Genomic DNA, 22987 nt, shown 5'->3' on the forward strand with positions numbered 1-22987 from the left:
TCGTTGGAATAATGATACACTATTGTGGAGGGAGGTTTGGCCAGCACGCCTGCAGGAACAAAGGTCACCGCCTCTGTCTACGGTGTACGTTATTTAGTAGGGGTGTCAAAAATGTTGTTTTGTTTGTTTGGACGGGAATAGCGTCGCCATGGTAACACGAAATGCTCCCAACTTAAAGTACCCGCTCTCGGCACGAACAGCCCCTTTTCCGACGGTATAACATATGTGGGGGGTTTGTTGGAATAATGATACACTATTGTGGAGGGAGGTGTGGCCAGCACGCCTGCAGGAACAAAGGTCACCGCCTCTGTCTATGGTGTACGTTATTTAGTAGGGGTGTCAAAAATGTTGTTTTGTTTGTTTGGACGTGAATAGCGTCGCCATGGTAACACAAAATGCTCCCAACTTAAAGCACCGCTCTCGGCACGAACAGCCCCTTTTCCGACGGTATAACATATGTGGGGGTTCGTTGGAATAATGATACACTATTGTGGAGGGAGGTGTGGCCAGCACGCCTGCAGGAACAAAGGTCACCGCCTCTGTCTACGGTGTACGTTATTTAGTAGGGGTGTCAAAAATGTTGTTTTGTTTGTTTGGACGGGAATAGCGTCGCCATGGTAACACAAAATGCTCCCAACTTAAAGTACCCGCTCTCGGCACGAGCAGCCCCTTTTCCGACGGTATAACATACGTGGGGGTTCATTGGAATAATGATATACTATTGTGGAGGGAGGTGTGGCCAGCACACCTGCAGGAACAAAGGTCACCGCCTCTGTCTATGGTGTACGTTATTAAGTAGGGGTGTCAAAAATGTTGTTTTGTTTGTTTGGACGTGAATAGCGTCGCCATGGTAACACAAAATGCTCCCAACTTAAAGTACCGCTCTCGGCACGAACAGCCCCTTTTCCGACGGTATAACATATGTGGGGGGTTCGTTGGTAGTTCCACGCGGTATTTTTGCTTTATTTAAGTTCATACAGCTTTTTTTTGTTGTAGTTATGTACGGTAAATGAATGTTTTCGGCACAGTCTGACTAGTTTCCAAGATTTTTTTTTTTTTAAACGGGGAAAAGGGCAAAGTGGCAAAACAAAAGAAAGAAGGCGCGTGGTCTGTGCAAGATAATTGGTTTTGGTCCAATTAAAGCGCGGAGGCACGCGGGCCGCTAAGGTGCTATTGTGAGTGACTGTAATGACGCGTCAGGCTACGGCGAGAACTGATCGACTGTGACACGTCCACTATTGGATAACCTTCACCGTCGAGGATGGAATGCAAAAAAGGGGCCATTCCGCCAAAGCGCTGCCATTTGCGTCCCCCTGGGAAATGGATATCATAAATGCGCCATCAAATGAAATCTATTTTTATAAAGCAAAGTGTCCTGGACAGTGATTTTATTGCAGTTTTGATTAGTACGATTTCAAAGACTCATTCAAATTAGAGATCGCAAAAAATTTAAAGTGTTATAATGAAGGCAACACATGATGTAAGTGTCTATATGAGCTATATTAGCCTACTATCAAAATGACTTTAAAAGTCTTATATAAGTGTTATAATGAAGGCAACACATGATGTAAGTATCTATATTAGCTATATTAGCCTACTATAAAAATGACTTTAAAAGTCTTATATAAGAGTTATAATGAAGGCATCACATGACGTAAGTGTCTATATTAGCCTACTATCAAAAGGGCTTTAAAAGTCTTATATAAGTGTTATAATGAAGGCAACACATGATGTACGTATCTATATTAGCTATATTAGCATACTATCAAAATGGCTTTAAAAGTCTTATATAAGTGTTATAATGAAGGCAACACATGGCAAAAGTGTCCATATAAGCTATATTAGCCTACTATCAAAATGGCTTTAAAGGTCTTACATAAGTGTTATAATGAAGGCAACACGTGATGTACGTGTCTATATTAGCTATATTAGCCTACTATTAAAATGATTTTAAAAGTCTTATATAAGTGTTATAATGAAGGCAACACATGACGAAAGTGTTTAAATTAGCCTACTATCGAAATGACTTTAAAAGTCTTATATAAGTGTTATAATGAAGGCAACACGTGATGTACGTGTCTATATTAGCTGTATTAGCCTACTATCAAAATGACTTTAAATGTCTTGTATAAGTGCTATAATGGTGGAAACACATGATGTAAGTGTCTATATTAGCTGTATTAGCCTACTATCAAAATGACATTAAAAGTATTATATAAGTGTTATAATAATGGCAACACATGATGTAAGTGTCTATATTAGCTGTATTAGCCTACTATCAAAATGACATTAAAAGTCTTATATAAGTGTTATAATGAAGGCAACACATGATGTAAGTGTCTATATTAGCTGTATTAGCCTACTATCAAAATGACATTAAAAGTATTATATAAGTGTTATAATGATGGCAACACATGATGTAAGTGTCTATATTAGCTGTATTAGCCTACTATCAAAATGACATTAAAAGTATTATATAAGTGTTATAATGATGGCAACACATGATGTAAGTGTCTATATTAGCTGTATTAGCCTACTATCAAAATGACATTAAAAGTCTTATATAAGTGTTATAATGAAGGCAACACATGATGTAAGTGTCTATATTAGCCTACTATCAAATTGACATTAAAAGTCTTATATAAGTGTTATAATGAAGGCAACACATGATGTAAGTGTCTATATTAGCTTCTGTCAAAATGACTTCAAAAGCCTTATATAAGTGTTATAATGAAGGAAACACATGACGTCAGTGTCTATATTAGCTATATTAGCCTACTATCAAAAATGAATTTAAAAGTATTGTATTAGTGCTATAATGAAGGCAACACATGAGGTAAGTGTCTATATTGGTTTGCTATCAAAATGGCTTTAAAAGTCTTATATAAGTGCTATAATGAAGGCAACACATGGCAAAAGTGTCCATATAATTTATATTAGCATACTATCAAAATGGCTTTAAAAGTCTTGTATAAGTGTTATAATGAAGACAACACATGATGTAAGTGTCTATATGAGCTATATTAGCCTACTGTCAAAATGACTTTAAAACTCTTATATAAGTGTTATAATGAAGGCAACACATGACGAAAGTGTCTAAATTAGCCTACTATCAAAATGACTTTAAAAGTCTTATATAAGTGTTATAATGAAGACAACACATGATGTAAGTGTCTATATGAGCTATATTAGCCTACTATCAAAATGACTTTAAAAGTCTTATATAAGTGTTATAATGAAGGCAACACATGACGAAAGTGTCTAAATTAGCCTACTATCGAAATGACTTTAAAAGTCTTATATAAGTGTTATAATGAAGGCAACACATGATGTACGTGTCCATATTAGCTATATTAGCCTACTATCAAAATGACTTTAAAAGTCTTGTATAAGTGTTATAATGAAGGCAACACATGACGTAAGTGTCTATTTTAGCTATATTAGCCTACTATCAAAATGACATAAAAAGTCTTATATAAGTGTTTAAATGAAGGCAACACATGATGTAAGTGTCTATATTAGCTATATTAGCCTACTATCAAAATGACTTTAAAAGTCTTATATAAGTGTTATAATAAAGGCAACACATGATGTAAGTGTCTATATTAGCCTACTATCAAAATGACTTTAAAAGTCTTATATAAGTGTTATAATGGTGGCAACACATGACGTAAGTGTCCATATTAGCTATATTAGCCTACTATCAAAATGACTTTAGAAGTCTTATATAAGTGTTATAATGAAGACAACACATTATGTAAGTGTCTATATTAGCTATATTAGCCTACTATCAAAATGGCTTTAAAAGTCTTATATAAGTGTTATAATGAAGACAACACATTATGTAAGTGTCTATATTAGCTGTATTAGCCTACTATCAAAATGACATAAAAAGTCTAATATAAGTGTTTAAATGAAGGCAACATGGTGGTGTTTACTGGCGTCATCTTGCAGTGTACAAGTATCTCTTATGTGTGACTGCCATCTACCGGTCACACTTATCATCACACCATGTACCAAATAGCTTCGAATTCGGTAAGCACAATTAAGTCGATTTTTGACAAAATAAAGTATTTTAAGTGCGCCTTATAGTCTGAAAGAGTTGACTGTAAAAAAAAGCCTAATTGAGGACCGTCCTAATGTTTCTTTTGAGATACTCTGAACCAAATGTCATCCTCCGTCTGCAAAGTGTCAGCTATCGGCTCGCCTCCTTAAAACCGCAGCTGCGATGAGGCGGGGGCTATTTTAAGACGCGGGTCGCGCTCCATCCTTCATGCGCGCGGAGGGAAAAAAAAAAGAGAGAAAGGAATCAGAGAGAAGTGGCATCAAACAAGGTGTGAACAGCTGCCGTCTCTCTCGGGGGGGCCACAGGTGATCTGTCATGTAGGCCCCGGTTGTTTGGTATGCCGCTCAGGACCCACGTCCCCCCCCCCCCCCCCCCCACGTCCTCTCCTGGGCTCGGCCTGGAATCTCGTCTGTTGCCCGGCGCTCCGCTCTCTGGCCCCTGACGGCCATCCATCATGTCGGCCTGTACCTGAGCACCGCCGTTTAGCCGGGATATGCGGCGTCAACGTGCTCCACCGTGTGAATATAGATGGCGCCTACAACCTCTCCTGGTCATGGCGACTTCATGAAAAGTCCCGGAAAAAAAAAAAAAAAGTGGCGACGGCGGTAAGATGAAACTGGGCTAAGCCACCAAAGTGGCTGCATCTCTTGAATTTTACATCTCATAGAGCCGGAGGCACGTTCTATTCCTCTGACACTTCACTGCTCTTTGGGGCTGGATCTAAAACACGTAGCTCCGCCTCCAACGTCCCACAAGCTGAGCTCACAGGTGCACACTGGGACCGGACGCCGTAGTCCAGGGGTCACCAACCTTTTTGACACCAAGAGCTACTTCTTGGGTAGTGATTAATGCGAAGGGCTACCAGTTTGATACACACTTCAATAAATTGCCAGAAATAGCCAATTTGCTCAATTTACCTTTAACTCTATGTTATTATTAATAATTAATGATATTTACACTTAATTGAACGGTTTAAAAGCGGAGAAAACACGAAAAAGCGAGGTCGGTAAGCACGACCAGCATTATTACGTACATTAGGCACACCGGGTTATAAGGCGCACTGTCGATTTTTGAGAAAAATAGTATATAGTAGTCCGAAAAATATGGTAACGATGGCAGATCTCATTATTTTAGTTGACCTGCTCTTTTTTCACTCAGATGCTCACTAATCCGTTTCACCAGCAGAAAAAATAATCTTATTGACTACGGCGCGGACTAAAATGGCAAATTTTCAGGACTTATGCAGCTCCCAAATACACATCAGCAGGTACCAAAAGGTAAGAAAAGTTAATTTTGCATAATATTGCAAAACAAAATGCCAGATAATGTCTCCTATTAGGTGCCATTTTGCGGTCCTTAATATCAATCAATCAATCAATCAATGTTTATTTATATAGCCCTAAATCACAAGTGTCTCAAAGGGCTGTACAAGCCACAACGACATCCTCGGTACAGAGCCCACATACGGGCAAGGAAAAACTCACCCCAGTGGGACGTCGGTGAATGACTATGAGAAACCTTGGAGAGGACCGCATATGTGGGTAACCCCCCCCCTCTAGGGGAGACCGAAAGCAACGGATGTCGAGTGGGTCTGACATAACATTGTGAAAGTCCAGTCCACAGTGGATCCAACACATCAGCGGGAGTCCAGTCCACAGCGGGGCCAACAGGAAACCATCCCGAGCGGAGACGGGTCAGCAGCGCAGAGATGTCCCCAACCGATGCACAGGCTAGTGGTCCACCCGGGGTCCCGGCTCTGGACAGCCAGCACTTCATCCATGGCCACCGGACCTATGCAACTCCCCCTCGCAAGGGACAGGGGAGAAGAGGAGAGAAGAAAAGAAACGGCAGATCAACTGGTCTAAAAAAAGGGGGGGTCTATTTAAAGGCTAGATTATACAAATGAGTTTTAAGATGGGACTTAAATGCTTCTACTGAGGTAGCATCTCTAACTGTTACCGGGAGGGCATTCCAGAGTACTGGAGCCCGAATAGAAAACGCTCTATAGCCCGCAGACTTTTTTTTGGCTCTGGGAATCACTAATAAGCCGGAGTTCTTTGAACGCAGATTTCTTGTCGGGACATATGGTACAATACAATCGGCGAGATAGGCTGGAGCTAAACCGTGTAATATTTTATACGTAAGTAGTAAAACCTTAAAGTCGCATCTTAAGTGCACAGGAAGCCAGTGCAAGTGAGCCAGTATAGGCGTAATATGATCAAACTTTCTTGTTTTTGTCAAAAGCCTTGCAGCCGCATTTTGTACCAACTGTAATCTTTTAATGCTAGACATAGGGAGGCCCGAAAATAATACGTTACAGTAATCGAGACGAGACGTAACGAACGCATGAATAATGATCTCAGCGTCGCTAGTGGACAAGATGGAACGAATTTTAGCGATATTACGGAGATGAAAGAAGGCCGTTTTAGTAACACTCTTAATGTGTGACTCAAACGAGAGAGTTGGGTCGAAGATAATACCCAGATTCTTTACCGAGTCTCCTTGTTTAATTGTTTGGTTGTCAAATGTTAAGGTGGTATTATTAAATAGATGTTGATGTCTAGCAGGACCGATAATCAGCATTTCCGTTTTCTTAGCGTTGAGTTGCAAAAAGTTAGCGGACATCCATTGTTTAATTTCATTAAGACACGCCTCCAGCTGACTACAGTCCGGCGTGTTGGTCAGCTTTAGGGGCATGTAGAGTTGAGTGTCATCAGCATAACAGTGAAAGCTAACACCGTACTTGCGTATGATGTCACCCAGCGGCAGCATGTAAATACTAAAGAGTGCAGGGCCAAGAACCGAACCCTGGGGAACTCCGCACGTTACCTTGACATAGTCCGAGGTCACATTGTTATGGGAGACACACTGCATCCTGTCAGTAAGATAAGAGTTAAACCAAGACAAGGCTAAGTCTGACATACCAATACGTGTTTTGATACGCTCTAATAAAATATTATGATCGACGGTATCGAAAGCGGCGCTAAGATCAAGAAGCAGCAACATAGATGACGCATCAGAATCCATCGTTAGCAATAGATCATTAGTCATTTTTGCGAGGGCTGTCTCCGTAGAGTGATTTGCCCTGAAACCGGATTGAAAAGGTTCACAGAGATTGTTAGTCACTAAGTGTTCATTTAGCTGCTGTGCAACAGTTTTTTCGAGAATTTTGGAAATAAACGGAAGGTGGGAGACCGGTCGGTAGTTTACCATGAGGTCAGGATCGAGGTTAGGTCTTTTGAGCAGAGGATGAATAACCGCTTTTTTGAATGCTAGGGGAACAGTGCCGGAGGAAAGTGATAAGTTTATAATATTTAACACTGATGGACCTAATAATACAAACAGTTCCTTGATAAGTTTCCCAGGAAGTGGGTCAAGTAAACATGTTGTTTGTTTTATCCCACTTACACGCTGTAATAATTCCTCTAATGTTATTTCATCAAAAATAGAGAGACTATTTTGGAGGGCAGTGTCCGTCGTATATACAGTCGTATTTGTGTTAATAGAGCCCAGTTGTAGCTGGGATGCGTTGTCTTTAATCTCCTTTCTAATGAGTTCAATTTTCTTATTAAAGAAATTCATAAAATCATCTGCCGAGTGGGTGGAGCTACTGGGAGGAGTCCCTTGTTGGGTTAGCGATGCTACTGTACTAAACAGAAATTTAGGATCGTTTTTGTTGAGGCGGATGAGATTTGAGTAGTATTTAGCTTTAGCTAAGGTAAGCATGCGTTTATAAGTTATTAAACTATCACTCCATGCTTGATGGAAAACCTCAAGTTTAGTCGCGCGCCATTTGCGTTCCAGTTTTCTACATGATAATTTATGAGCTCTAATTTCTTCTGTAAACCATGGGGTGCGCCTTTTAGGGGCCCTTTTTTGCTTTAGCGGTGCTATACTATCAATAATTTCGCGCAAGGCATCGTCAAAGTTGTTAGTGAGTTTATCAATAGAGCCGACATAATTTGGGAATGGTGCTATTACCGAAGGCAGTAGGTCAGCAAGAGTCATCGTTGTGGCAGCATTAATGTTGCGGCCGCTATAGCAGTTATTATTATTATTAGCTTGTTGACAAAGAGTCAAAACTTCAAATTTTATAAGGTAATGATCGGACATTACTTTAGTATATGGAAGTATCATAACTTTGGAGGTGGTGACACCCCTGACAAGCACTAGATCTATTGTATTACCGTTGCGATGCGTGGGTTCATGTATTATTTGTGTAAGACCACAGCTATCAATTATGGTTTGGAGCGCCACGCACTGAGGGTCCGATGGGGTATTCATATGGATATTAAAGTCCCCCATTATGATTATATTATAATAAAACACAACATAATAATACCCGTATGTTGAAGCACAGTACGTCTGACTATGGTAGCCGTAATGCTCCGACAATCCATCAAGCGGTGTGGCTTCATAGTTTACCAAAGTCGTACTAAAACATTTTGACAGATTTTTGATCGCTGTGTGTAATGTTCTATATTCTCAATGAATATAGAGCGTCAACATTTAGTCCACACGTATCTCTTATGTTTGACTGCCATCTGCTGGTCTCACTTATCATTACACCATGTACCAAATAAAATAGCTTCAAGGTCGGTGAGCACAGCCAGAATTATTACGTACATTATTTGTACCGGGTTATAAGGCGCACTGTCGATTTTTGAGAAAAATAGTATATAGTAGTCCGAAAAATATGGTAACGATGGCAGATGTCATTATTTTAGTTGACCTGCTCTTTTTTCACTCAGATGCTCACTAATCCGTTTCACCAGCAGAAAAAATAATCTTATTGACTACGGCGCGGACTAAAATGGCAAATTTTCAGGACTTATGCAGCTCCCAAATACACATCAGCAGGTACCAAAAGGTAAGAAAAGTTAATTTTGCATAATATTGCAAAAAAAAAAGCCAGATAATGTCTCCTATTAGGTGCCATTTTGCGGTCCTTAATAAAACACAACATAATAATACCCGTATGTTGAAGCACAGTACGTCTGACTATGGTAGCCGTAATGCTCCGACAATCCATCAAGCGGTGTGGCTTCATAGTTTACCAAAGTCGTACTAAAACATTTTGACAGATTTTTGATCGCTGTGTGTAATGTTCTATATTCTCAATGAATATAGAGCGTCAACATTTAGTCCACACGTATCTCTTATGTTTGACTGCCATCTGCTGGTCTCACTTATCATTACACCATGTACCAAATAAAATAGCTTCAAGGTCGGTGAGCACAGCCAGAATTATTACGTACATTATTTGTACCGGGTTATAAGGCGCAATGTCGATTTTTGAGAAAAATAGTGTATAGTAGTCCGAAAAATACGGTAACGATGGCAGATCTCATTCTTTTAGTTGACCTGCTCTTTTTTCACTCAGATGCTCACTAATCGTTTTTTTTCCCCCCCGATTATAATATTTTTATGATGCTGAGAAGCCTAAATCGAAATCAAGATTAAAGTGTGATTAATCATCGTGCTAAATGGTGTTATTGTTGCACCTGCTCCACATATCTCTTATGTGTGACTGCCATCTACTGGTCACACTTATCATTACATCTTGTAGCAAATAGCTAATTATTCCATACATTAGGCACACCGGGTTATAAGGCGCACTGTCAATTTTTTTGGGGAAAAATAGTATGTAGTAGTTCGAAAAATACAGTAACGATGGCAGATCTCATTATTTTAGTTGACCTGGTCTTTTTTTACTCAGATGCTCACTAATCCGTTTCACCAGCTCAGGAATTCGAATAGTTTTTTCACCCCGATTATAATATTTTTATGATCGTTCCTCGCAGACATTACTCCAGGGGTCACCAACCTTTTTGAAAGCAAGAGCTACTTCTTGGGTACTGATTAATGCGAAGGGCTACCAGTTTGATACACACTTAAATAAATTGCCAGAAATAGCCAATTTGCTCAATTGACCTTTAACTCTATGTTATTATTAATAATTAATGATATTTACACTCATTTCGGGGAGAGGGAAGTCTGGGTTTCCCTGCTTAGGCTGCTGCCCCCGCGACCCGACCTCGGATAAGCGGAAGAAGATGGATGGATGGATGGATATTTACACTTAATTGAACGGTTTAAAAGAGGAGAAAACATGACAATTAAATTTTGAAACATTAGTTTATCTTCAATTTCGACTGTTTAAAATTCAAAAATTCAACCGAAAAAAAGAAGAGAAAAACTAGCTAATTCGAATCTTTATGAAAAAATAAAAAAAATAATTTATGGAACACCATTACTAATTTTTCCTGATTAAGATTAATTTTAGAATTTTGATGACATGTTTTAAATAGGTCAAAATCCAATCTGCACTTTGTTAGAATATATAACAAATAAGACCAAGCTATATTACTAACAAAGACAAATCATTATTTCTTCTAGATTTTCCAGAACAAAAATTTTAAAAGAAATTCAAAAGACTCGGAAATAAGATTTAAATTTGATTCTACAGAATTTCTAGATTTGCCAGAATAATTGTTTTGAATTTTAATCATAATAAGTTTGAAGAAATATTTCACAAATATTCTTCGTCGAAAAAACAGAAGCTAAAATGAAGAATTAAATTAAAATGTATTTATTATTCTTTACAATAAATTTAAAAAAATACTTGAACATTAATTTAAATTGTCAGGAAAGAAGAGGAAGGAATTTAAAAGGTAAAAAGGTATATGTGTTTAAAAATCCTAAAATCATTTTTAAGGTTGTATTTTTTCTCTAAAATTGTCTTTCTGAAAGTTATAAGAAGCAAAGTAAAAATAATAATGAATTTATTTAAACAAGTGAAGACCAAGTCTTTAAAATATTTTCTTGGATTTTCAAATTCTATTTGAGTTTTGTCTCTCTTAGAATTAAAAATGTCGAGCAAAGCGACACCAGCTTGCTAGTAAATAAATACAATTTAAAAAATAGAGGCAGCTCACTGGTAAGTGCTGCTATTTGAGCTATTTTTAGAACAGGCCAGCGGGCAACTCATCTGGTCCTTACGGGCGACCTGGTGCCCGCGGGCACCGCGTTGGTGACCCCTGCCGTAGTCCATTGGGTGGAATAATTCCTACATGCAAAGTCAACTGTCTGTTTTGGTATAAGAAAATGGAAGAGTTTGGGAACAACAGCAACTCAGCCACCAAGTGGTAGGCCACGTAAACTGACAGAGAGGCGGTCAGCGGATGCTGAAGCGCATAGTGCAAAGACTTTCTGCACAGTCAGTTGCTACGGAACTCCAAACTTCATGTGACATTCCAATTAGCCCACGTACAGTACGCAGAGAGCTTCATGGAATGGGTTTTCCACGGCCGCGCACATTCAGGCCGCCAGCTGCAGTCATTCACCGGCAATCAGCGCACCTGCCTGTAATGAAGGAGCTGCCTTCATAAGCCTGCACAACCTGCCATGCCGGGCCGGAATATAGTCTTCTGTACCTTCCCTGTGTGCATCCCCGAGTCAAGCTGTGTGTCGTGTGCTCCTGGATCTTACCTGTCTCCCTGGTTCTCGACTCCTCGCTTGCCCCCGGACTACCACGACTCTCTCCTGCCTCTCGACCCCGCTTCCGCCCCTGGACAACTCTGCCTGCCTTGCCCTTGTCGGACAGCACCGCTCCTCCCGACACGCACCTCCAACATTTACGGTAAAACGCCCCAGTTAAATACTACATACTACACACTCATTCCCTTTTGGATTTTGTCACACACACCATTCTATAGTTTATTAGTTTTTTTTGTTATTATTAGGGATGATGTTCGAAACCGGTTCTCCCGGTTGTTCGATAAGAAAAGAACCGTTCGATAAGAAAAGAACCGATTCCATGGACTCGAATCCCTTTTTGAGAACCGGTTTCCGTTATCGAAGCCACTATAGTAAAGGAAAATAATTGGTTCTTTATTTGAATCCCTGGGAACGAACCCTGTCCCACAAGAAATGCCCTGTGGGCAGTCTAATGACTGAGCTACGTCATTTCCTGGGATGTCACAAAATCAGCAAAAATAATGGACCGGAAAAAAACGCCTCAAGGCATGGCTATTCACCTATAGTGATCACAGAGACAGGTTGTTTTTGTGTTACTGTATATATTTGTTTTTCTGAAAAATCCCACTTAATATACTTTGGGTAACAACAGTCAATATTTATTTATCTTATTTTTTTAGGGGGGTAACAGTCAATATTTATTAATTTTGTTATTTTTTATTGTAAAATAAAAGTGAGCTTTTGTTAAACCAAATATTGTGTTTTTTTCCATATACAACAACCTATCTGGATTCGATAAGAGAATCGATAAGGAATCGGTCCGATAAGAGGATTCGATAATGGGCTCGAACTCGATAATTTCTTATCAAACATCATCCCTAATTATTATATATATATTAACTATATAGATAATAAATCATTGAACATTACCGCCCTCTGGTGTCTGTTGCCGTCACCTCCCTCTGCAAACAACAACATATACATCACCAAGTCCAATGCAAAGTGGTGTAAAGCACGTCGCCACGGGACTCTAGAGCAGTGGAGACGCCTTCTCTGGAGTGGTGAATCACGCTTTTCCATCCGGCAATCTGATGGACCAGTCTACATTTCGGACTGCATTGTGCCGAATGTGAAATTTGCTGGAGGAGGAATTATGGTGTGGGGTTGGTTTTTCAGGAGTTGGGCTTGGCCCCGTAGTGCACAAAGCAAGGTCCATAAAGACATGGATGACAGAGTCTGGTGTGGATGAACTTGACTGGCCTGCACAGAGTCCTGACCTGAACCCGATAGAACACCTTTTGGGATGAATCAGAACAACATCAGTGTGTGACCTCACCTATGCGCTTGTGGAAGAATGGTGGACAATTCCTATAAACACACTCCGCAACCTTGTGGACAGCCTTCCCAGAAGAGTTGTCCATCCAACCAACCTTGCTTCCATACTTCCGACAAAGAAGAAGAAAAATTCAACATTTTATCGAACGCATTTTTTTATTGATATCGATTACGGTGTCTAACGCCATATATATTGATATCGTTCTATCGCCCCCATTTCTACCTTAAATGGCGATCAGATATGAATCTAGGTGCAAGGGTTACGATACCATTCAAAAACAATACATTACAGTTTGATGCAATTCGATGCAGATGGAATCTTTGTGTGGTGAAAACAAATGAAAGATTAACACTTCTTGTCAGAATAATGTCATTGTGTTGCAGTTTCTGTAGTATTTATCAGCGCGTAGTATGAATAACAACCAAACTTTAGGCAAAAAGTTTCCCTCTTGAGTATCTTTCTGTGCCACAAAAAGCTCAGTGGCGACCTCACACTCGTATGCAAGTATGTCAGCAGGCCACAGAGAGACAACACAAAATAACAACGGCCCACTTTGGACTGGACACTCTTTAAAATTCAGTCTTTCTGGGTAAATAGGCCAAAGCTTTGGGGTGTTGGTTAGCATCGTGGTGAGGGGGAGGGGGCGCGTGTTCTGCAAACAAGCCAGGTGCATTTTTAATACGGGATGCATTTAGCTGTGCGAGGCAGGCCTGGCCCTAATCAATCGGGCGCCCTAGGCAAGATTTTAGGTGGCGCCCCCCCCCCCCCCCACATCGGCAGTGAAGTGTATATACTCACAAGAAACCGAATAGCTTTGTCTTTGACCTTTTTTTTTACTTAAAGAAAGCAAATGAACATATTATATGAGAATGTTATGTTATGATTATCTTTAACCGAATCACAGCAGTGCTCAAATAAAAAAAAACAGCATTCCCTCTCATGTGATATTGCTTAATTAACATTAATGATGTGCACTTTAACAACTAGGCTTACAACTATACCTAATATATAAAGGGGTGGAAAAGTGACTATTACCTGCAGGGCAAACATTAGCTAACCAGAAGGCAATAACAATGTAAACAAAAAACACCTGCTTAAAAGATCTAATACAAATGTCCCTGAGGAATTTTAGGTGGGAGTACTGTAATTACCTAACGTTACATTATTATTTTCCATAACAATTTAGCCCCCTCCACAATATTAACCCGACATTAAAACAGAACTAGCTATTTATTGATTAGCAATTGCCGAATCATGTAACATTAGCTTGATGCTAAAAAGCCAGGTTACTATCACATTCTGTAACAGACAAATAATTTAATGTAGGCTAACAGTACATACCTGCTACCTCTGTCTTTTTCTCGTTTCTCCTCCTCTTCTTTTCTCTTCCCTGGGCACCTGACAGTTTTGGCCGTTTTGACATCTTGTGTTGATTTTTTGATGTGGTGAGGTCCAAAAAAAGTCATGATACGGGAAGGGAGGGGGCGCACCGTGCGGGGGGAGGGATGTCCGATAATGGCTTTTTGCCGATATCCGATATGCCGATATTGTCCAACTCTTTAATTACCGATACCGATATCAACCGATACCGATATCAACCGATATATACAGTCGTGGAATTAACACATTATTATGCCTAATTTGGACAACCAGGTATGGTGAAGATAAGGTCCTTTTTAAAAAAAAAATGAATCAAATAAAATAAGATAAATAAATTAAAAACATTTTCTTGAATAAAAAAGAAAGTAAAACAATATAAAAACAGTTACATAGAAACTAGTAATTAATGAAAATTTGTCAAATTAACTGTTAAAGGTTAGTATTATTAGTGGACCAGCAGCACGCACAATTATGTGTGCTTACGGACTGTATCCCTTGCAGACTGTATTGATATATATTGATATATAATGTAGGAACCAGAATATTAATAACAGAAAGAAACAACCCTTTTGTGTGAATGAGTATAAATGGGGGAGGGAGTTTTTTTGGGTTGGTGCACTAATTGTAAGTGTATCTTGTGTTTTTTATGTGGATTTAATAAAAAATAAAAAATAAAAAAAATAAAAAATAAAATAAAAACGATACTGATAATAAAAAAAACGATACCGATAATTTCCGATATTACATTTTAACGCATTTATTGGCCGATAATATCGGCAGACCGATATTATCGGACATCTCTAGTATATATATATATCTGTGGCTTATATCGGTGCGAATAATACACGGAAAAATATGTTTTTCTTTTAAACTTTAGTGTGTGCGGCTTATATACCGACGCGCTCTATAGTCTGGAAAATACTGTATTAGTATGTTCTTGTTGGAATGTTCATGAGTGGACATAGAAATAAGGAGTCAATTCAGAGTTTTTAGTGTAAATTGAAGTTTTTAATTCATGCAAAATGAGGTTAATCCTGAATATTCTTAACTTTGTGTGAGTAGTGGTGACTGAAAACTGTATCACAGCATAAGTGTTGGTTGATATCGATAATTGATATTTTTTATGACAAATCGAAAATGAGAACCTGGTGAAAAATACATTAAATGTAAACATTTTTACAAATGTAACCTTCTTCTGATTATAATCCCCTCTGCTATCAAGGCAGAAAGGAAAGGAAATGTCAACACCAGCATGGAAAAGACTCAAATGTAAACAAAATAGTAAAATCATATTGAACATTTTAATAATAATGTTAATAATAATGGTAATTTTTTATTTTATTATTTTTTTTTAAAATAAAGACATACAATCATGTGTGCTTACGGACTGTATCCCTGCAGACTGTATTGATCTATTTTGCTATATAATGTATATATTGTGTTTTTTATGTTGATTTAATTTAATAAAAAAAATAAAATAAAATAAAAAAATTCTTGTGCGGCCCGGTACCAATCGGTCCGCACCGGTGGTTGGGGACCACTGCTCTAAAGGGTGAGTTAGCTTCCGCAGATAGTGGGTCCATGGCGCTGACTTCTGTTTTGTTTGTTCAGCCGTTTTACTGCCGTGTTAAGGTGCGAATAATATATGGAAAAATATTTTTTTCTTCTAAAATGTAGTGTGTGCGGTTTATATACCGATGCGCTCTATAGTCTGGAAAATACTGTATTAGTATGTTCTTGTTGGAATGCTCAAGAGTGGACATAGAAATAAGGAGTCAATTCAGAGTTTTTCTGCAGGTTTAGTGCCAGGAAATTACAGCTGTGCTCTAAAGCAGTGGTCCCCAACCTTTTTGTAGCTGGGGACTGGTCAACGCTTGAAAATTTGTCCCACTGACCGGGGGGGGGGGGGGGGATATTTTTTTTATTTATTTTTTTTTTTTTCATAAAGAAATACAATCATGTGTGTTTAAGGACTGTATCCCTGCAGACTGTATTGATATATATATTGATATATAATTAGAGATGTCCAATAATATCGGTCTGCCGATATTATCGGCCGATAAATGCGTTAAAATGTAATATCGGAAATTATCGGTATCGTTTTTTTATTATCAGTATCGTTTTTTTGTGTGTTTGTTTTTTTTTGTTTTTGTTTTTATTAAATCCACATAAAAAACACAAGATACACTTACAATTAGTGCACCAACCCAAAAAAACTCCCTCCCCCATTTACACTCATTCACACAAAAGGGTTGTTTCTTTCTGTTATTAATATTCTGCTTCCTACATTATATATCAATACAGTCTGCAAGGGATACAGTCCGTAAGCACACATGATTGTGCGTGCTGCTGGTCCACTAATAGTACTAACCTTTAACAGTTAATTTTACAAATTTTCATTAATTACTAGTTTCTATGTAACTGTTTTTATATTGTTTTACTTTCTTTTTTATTCAAGAAAATGTTTTTAATTTATTCATCTTATTTTATTTGATTCATTTTTTAAAAAAGTACCTTATCTTCACCATACCTGGTTGTCCAAATTAGGCATAATAATGTGTTAATTCCACGACTGTATATATCGGTTGATATCGGTATCGGTTGATATCGGTATCTGTAATTAAAGACTTGGACAATATCGGCATATCGGATATCGGCAAAAAGCCATTATCGGACATCCCTATATATAATGTATATATTGTGTTTTTTATGTTGATTTAATTTATTTATTTATTTATTTTATTTATTTATTTTTTTATTTCTTGCGCGGCCTGGTACTAATCGGTCCGCGTTGGGGACCACTGCTCTAAAGGGTGAGTTAGCTTCTGCAGATAGTGGGTCTTCTGTTTTGTTTGATCAGCTGTTTTACTGCCGTGTTAAAGACACAGTTTGGAAACAAGTAAGGTATGTAAATAAACATTTTTACAATATTTATGTGTAAATAACTCATTGCACAAGGTATATATCAGGGATGTCCGATAATGGCTTTTTGCCGATATCCGATATGCCGATATTGTCCGACTCTTTAATTACCGATACCGATATCAACCGATATATACAGTCGTGGAATTAACACATTATTATGCCTAATTTGGACAACCAGGTATGGTGAAGATAAGGTACTTTTTAAAAAAATGAATCAAATAAAATAAGATAAATAAATTAAAAACATTTTCTTGAATAAAAAAGAAAGTAAAACAATATAAAAACAGTTACATAGAAACTAGTAATTAATGAAAATGTGTCAAATTAACTGTTAAAGGTTAATATTATTAGTGGAGCAGCAGCACGCACAATCATGTGTGCTTACAGACTGTATCCCTTGCAGACTGTATTGATATATATTGATATATAATGTAGGAAGCAGAATATTAATAACAGAAAGAAACAACCCTTTTGTGTGAATGGGGGAGGGAGGTTTTTTTGGGTTGGTGCACTAATTGTAAGTGTATCTTGTGTTTTTTATGTGGATTTAATAAAAAATAAAAAATAAAAAAATAAAAACGATACTGATAATAAAAAAAAACGATACCGATAATTTCCGATATTACATTTTAACGCATTTATCGGCCGATAATATCGGCAGACCAATATTATCGGACATCTCTAGTATATATATATATCTGTGGCTTATATCGGTGCGAATAATACACGGAAAAATATGTTTTTCTTTTAAACTTTAGTGTGTGCGGCTTATATACCGACGCGCTCTATAGTCTGGAAAATACTGTATTAGTATGTTCTTGTTGGAATGTTCAAGAGTGGACATAGAAATAAGGAGTCAATTCAGAGTTTTTAGTGTAAATTGAAGTTTTGAATTCATGCAAAATGAGGTTAATCCTGAATATTCTTAACTTGGTGTGAGTAGTGGTGACTGAAAACTGTATCACAGCATAAGTGTTGGTTGATATCGATAATTGATATTTTTGATGACAAATCGAAAATGAGAACCTGGTGAAAAATACATTAAATGTAAAAGTTTTTACAAATGTAACCTTCTTCTGATTATAATCCCCTCTGCTATCAAGGCAGAAAGGAAAGGAAATGTCAACACCAGCATGGAAAAGACTCAAATGTAAACAAAATAGTAAAATCATACTGAACATTTAACAATGACCTCTTGAAATGATGTTGCAGAAATAAGGAAGACGTAAGAAATGTGCAAAATAGTGCAAAATCTAAACATGGACAAACCTGAGAAGGACTATTTTCTGCAGGTTTAGTGACAGGAAATTACAGCTGTGCTCTAAAGGGTGAGTTAGCTTCCGCAGATAGTGGGTCCATGACGCTGACTTCTGTTTTGTTTGATCAGCCGTTTTACTGCCGTTTTACAGAGACCGTTTGGAAACAATTAAGGTATGTAAATAAACATTTATAAAATATTTCTGTGTAAATAACTCATTTCACAATGTATATATATATATATATATATATATATATATATATATATATATATATATATATATATATATATATATATATATATATATATATATATATATATATATATATATATATATATATATATATATATATATATATATATATATATATATCTGAGGCTTATAGTCCGGTTCGACTAATATATGAAAATATTTTTTTCTTCTAAAATTTAGTGGGTGCGGCTTAAAGTCTGAAAAATACTGTATTAGTAGTCCTAGAATGTTCTACATTTAACAAGATTCTCTTAAAATGGAGGTGCAAAAATAGGTAATATATAAGAAATGCTTAATAAAATGTAAGAAAATAGTGCAAAGTGTGAAAATGTAAACGGAGAGAAACCTGAGAAGGACTATTTTCTGCAGGTTTAGTGCCAAGAAATTACAGCTGTGCTCTAAAGGGTGAGCTAGCTTCCGCACCTGGTGGGTGGTGACTTCTGTTTTGTTTGATCCGCCATTTTACTGCCGTGTTAGACACAGTTTGGAAACAATTAAGGTATGTAAATAAACATTTATAAAATATTTATACATAAATAACTAATTTCACAAGGTATATATATATATATGCGGCTTATAGTCCGGTGCGAATAATATATGAAAATATTTGTTTCTTCTAAAATTGAGTGGGTGTGGCTTATATACCTTATATACCGGTGCGCTTTGTAGTCTGGAAAATACTTTATTAGTAGTATTAGTATGTTGGAATGTTCAAGAGTGGACAGAGCAATACAGAGTTAATTCAGAGTTTTTAGTGTAAATTGAAGTTTTTAATTAATGCAAATTGAGGTTAATCCTGAACATTCTTAACTTGGTGTGAGTAGTAGTGGCAGAAAACTGTATCACAGTATAAGTGTTGGTCGATATCGATAATTGATAGATCGTAAAAAAATATCGAAAATGAGAACCTAGTGAAAAATACATTGAATGTAAACATTTTTATTACAAATGGAACTTTCCTCTGATTATAACCACTAAGCTATCAGAAAGGAAATGTCAACACAAACATGGAAAACAAATGTAAACAAAGTAGTAAAATGACTTTAAACATTTAACAATATTCTCGTAAACTGAAGGTGTAAAAATAGGTATGTGGAAGTCGCTTCTTATCCGTTCCACTATTATCAACTTCACAACTTCTCAATGTTTTATTGTCCATATACTTTCTTTTTCGTTTTTCTTCCCAACAGGACGTGACTTTGCAGCCACCTCCGTATCCTTCCCCTCCTGCACCCGGCCGCTCACTGTTAAAGACAGCAGATGATTAGATTAACACGTACCACCTGTGAAATCTAATCACCTGCCAGCTGTGTCTCGCCGTCAGCACATGCCCCGCCCCTACCCGATGGTGCTCGTCCTCAGCACCATGGACAGCGGCGGTGACCTTTGCTCCTGCACGCGCGCTGGCCACATCTCCCTCCACAAGGTAATATGTAAGAAATGCTTAATGAAGTGTAAGAAAATAGTGCAAAGTGTGAACATGTAAAACAGAGAAACCTGAGAAGAACTATTATGTATTTTACAATGTACTGCTTTTATATTTCCTGTATTTTATATTATTAATTTGAACTGTTTTATATTTTATTTTTTTATCCTGTAAAGCGTCTTTGAGTACACTGAAAAGCGCTATACCAAATAAAATGTATTATTATTATTATTATTATTAAGTATTTTCTGCAGGTTTAGTGCCAAGAAATGACATATGTGCTCTAAAGGGTGAGCTAGCTTGCGCAGCTAGTGGGTGGTGACTTCTGTTTTGTTTGATCCGCCATTTTACTGCCTTGTTAGACACAGTTTGGAAACGATTAAGGTCTGTAAATAAACATTTGTAAAATATTTCTATGTAAATAACTAATTTCACATTGCATATATATATATATATATGCAATGTGTTCCCTGGTGCCGGCCTGGCGGGCCGATCCGTGGGTGGTCTGGGGGCTGGGGGTGGATGGGGGTGCCTGGGCGGGGGTTGGGGTGCGGGTGGAGCTGTTGGGGGTGGCCGCCTTGGGTTGGGTGGGGGGCTGCCCCTCTCGTGGGTGGTTGGGCGGGGGGTTGCGCCCGTGGGGCCGGGGCCTTGCCGCTGTCGGGCGGGGGTCGGCTCGTGCCCCTCTGGCTTCGGGTGTCCGTGGGCTTCCTCCTTCCCCTGGGGCGCGGGGCGGGGTCTGCCCGGGGTCGCCCTACGCTGCGGCTGTGCGTGCCTGCCTGGTGCCGGGTTGGGGGGGCTGCTTTCCTCCCTTGTTGGGGCCCCGGCGGTGCTGCCCGACTGCCCTGCGGGGGTCTCCCTCCTGTGTTTTACTCCGCCCTTATTTATTTATTAATTTTATTTATATATATACTTATATATATATATTTTTTTAATTATCTATTTAATAAATTTTATTTATTCTGTTAAATTATATACATGTATATATAGGTGCGTGTGTGTGTGTGTGTGTGTGTGTGTGTGTGTGTGTGTGTGTGTGTGTGTGTGTGTGTGTGTGTACATTTGTATGTATGTATGGTGGAATCTGTGTGTATGTATGTAGGTACATGTGTGTGTGTCGCTGCCCCGGTGTGCATTGCTGATCGCGGCACCAGGCCTGCAGAGATGCCATGGCATGCCGGCTGTGGGTGCGGGGCTGGGCCCTTATGGCTTTTTGCCGGATGGGGTGCCTGGTGGGTGGTGGGCGGGGGGGCCTGGACGTGCGGGTATGGCTGCGGGGTTTGGTGGCGCTGGACACTGTTGGCAACCAGGCCTCATGTTTATTTTTATTTTATTTTATTTAAAGGGTTTATTTTATTTTATTTATTATTTTTATTTTTATTTTTATTTTTTATATTTTTTGTTTTTGTTTTTGTTTTGTTTTGGTGTATGTATGTGTGTGTATATGTGTGCATATGTATATGTATGTAGGTGTATATATGTGTGTGTGTGTGTGTATGTGTATATGCATGCATGTGTGTATGTGTATGTATGTGTATATACATATATGTATGTATATGTGTATGTGTGTATGTATGTGTGTATGTATGTGTAGGTGTGTGTATGGGTGTGGATGTCCGGTGGATCGATTGGCCTGTATGTGGATGAGTTGGGGTAGGTGGGTTGGCGGCCTCTGTGGTAGCTGGGGGTGTGCGTTGTTGTGGTTTACGGGGTAGGTCGCTTTTTTTTGTTTCAGGTTTCGGCGGCCGCGGGTGTTTGTACTGCGGACGGGCGGTGGTGGTGATGGTTGCTGTGGTACTGCCGGCGGTTGGCGTCGCTGTGTTGGGTTGGAGTGGTTGGGGGACTGTGGCTGGTATCTGTGCGCTTGTGGGGTTGTGGGGGCTGGCTGACGTTGGCTTGACGGCTGGTTTGGGGGCTGGCGTGCGGACGGGGTGCATTGACTTCTTCCCCAGTTGGGGGGCACCATCCCCTGGCCGGAACTCGTATGGGTGCGTTGCTGTGTGGATGGCCGGGATGCGGTGTTTGCATTGGGCATGGGGCTGTGCAGTTTTTCTGCGTTTGGTTGCTGGTATGGGCTCTGCGGGGTTGGGTTGGGGCGGGCGGGGGCTGGCTTTGTTTGGCGGGGGTGGGCTCGCGTGACGTCACGCTAAAGTGGTCTGGTGTGGGTCACGGGCCGTGGGGGGGGGGCGGCTTCCTGGCCGTAGTTCCTGGTTGTCGGCCGCATGGACTGGGGGGGGATGTCCGGGCCCTCTACTCCTCCTACTTATAGCACACACAGTCACACAAATACAGGACTTTGGGGGATTGTCCTGCGGGGAGGCATGGCGGGGGGTTGAGGATGCCTCCTATGGGGCTCCGGTCCTCCTGTCTTGTCCCCTGCTCGGCCATCCCTCAATCTTAGCTGCATATTAGACACTTAGGATTTGGAGGGCTCGGCTTGGTTGGGACCCACCAAGACCTTGATGTCCCCCAATTTTAATCGCATTATTAGTTCCCACAAGCATACATATCTCACTCACGCTACAGTACACGCATCAATAGGGACTGGAGGTCGGCTGTAATGGCTGACCTCCTAATTTTAACTACACAGTAGACACTCTGGGGGCCTTGTACACATGCATGTGGGGGGGTTGGGGTTCGGCGCACCCCTCATTGCCTCGTCGGCCGGCGCGGATTCCGGGGACTGCGTTCTGGTGGCCTGCCAGGCTTTTATTAATTTATTATTATTATTATTTTTTTTTTTTTTAATGTGTATGTATGTGTATGTATATATATATATATATATATATATATATGTGTGTGTATGTGTGTATGTATGTGTATGTGTATGTATGTGTATGTATGTATGTATATATATATATTTATTT

This window comes from Entelurus aequoreus, linkage group LG02 (genome assembly GCF_033978785.1).
Source record: "Entelurus aequoreus isolate RoL-2023_Sb linkage group LG02, RoL_Eaeq_v1.1, whole genome shotgun sequence".
NCBI lineage: Eukaryota > Metazoa > Chordata > Actinopteri > Syngnathiformes > Syngnathidae > Entelurus > Entelurus aequoreus.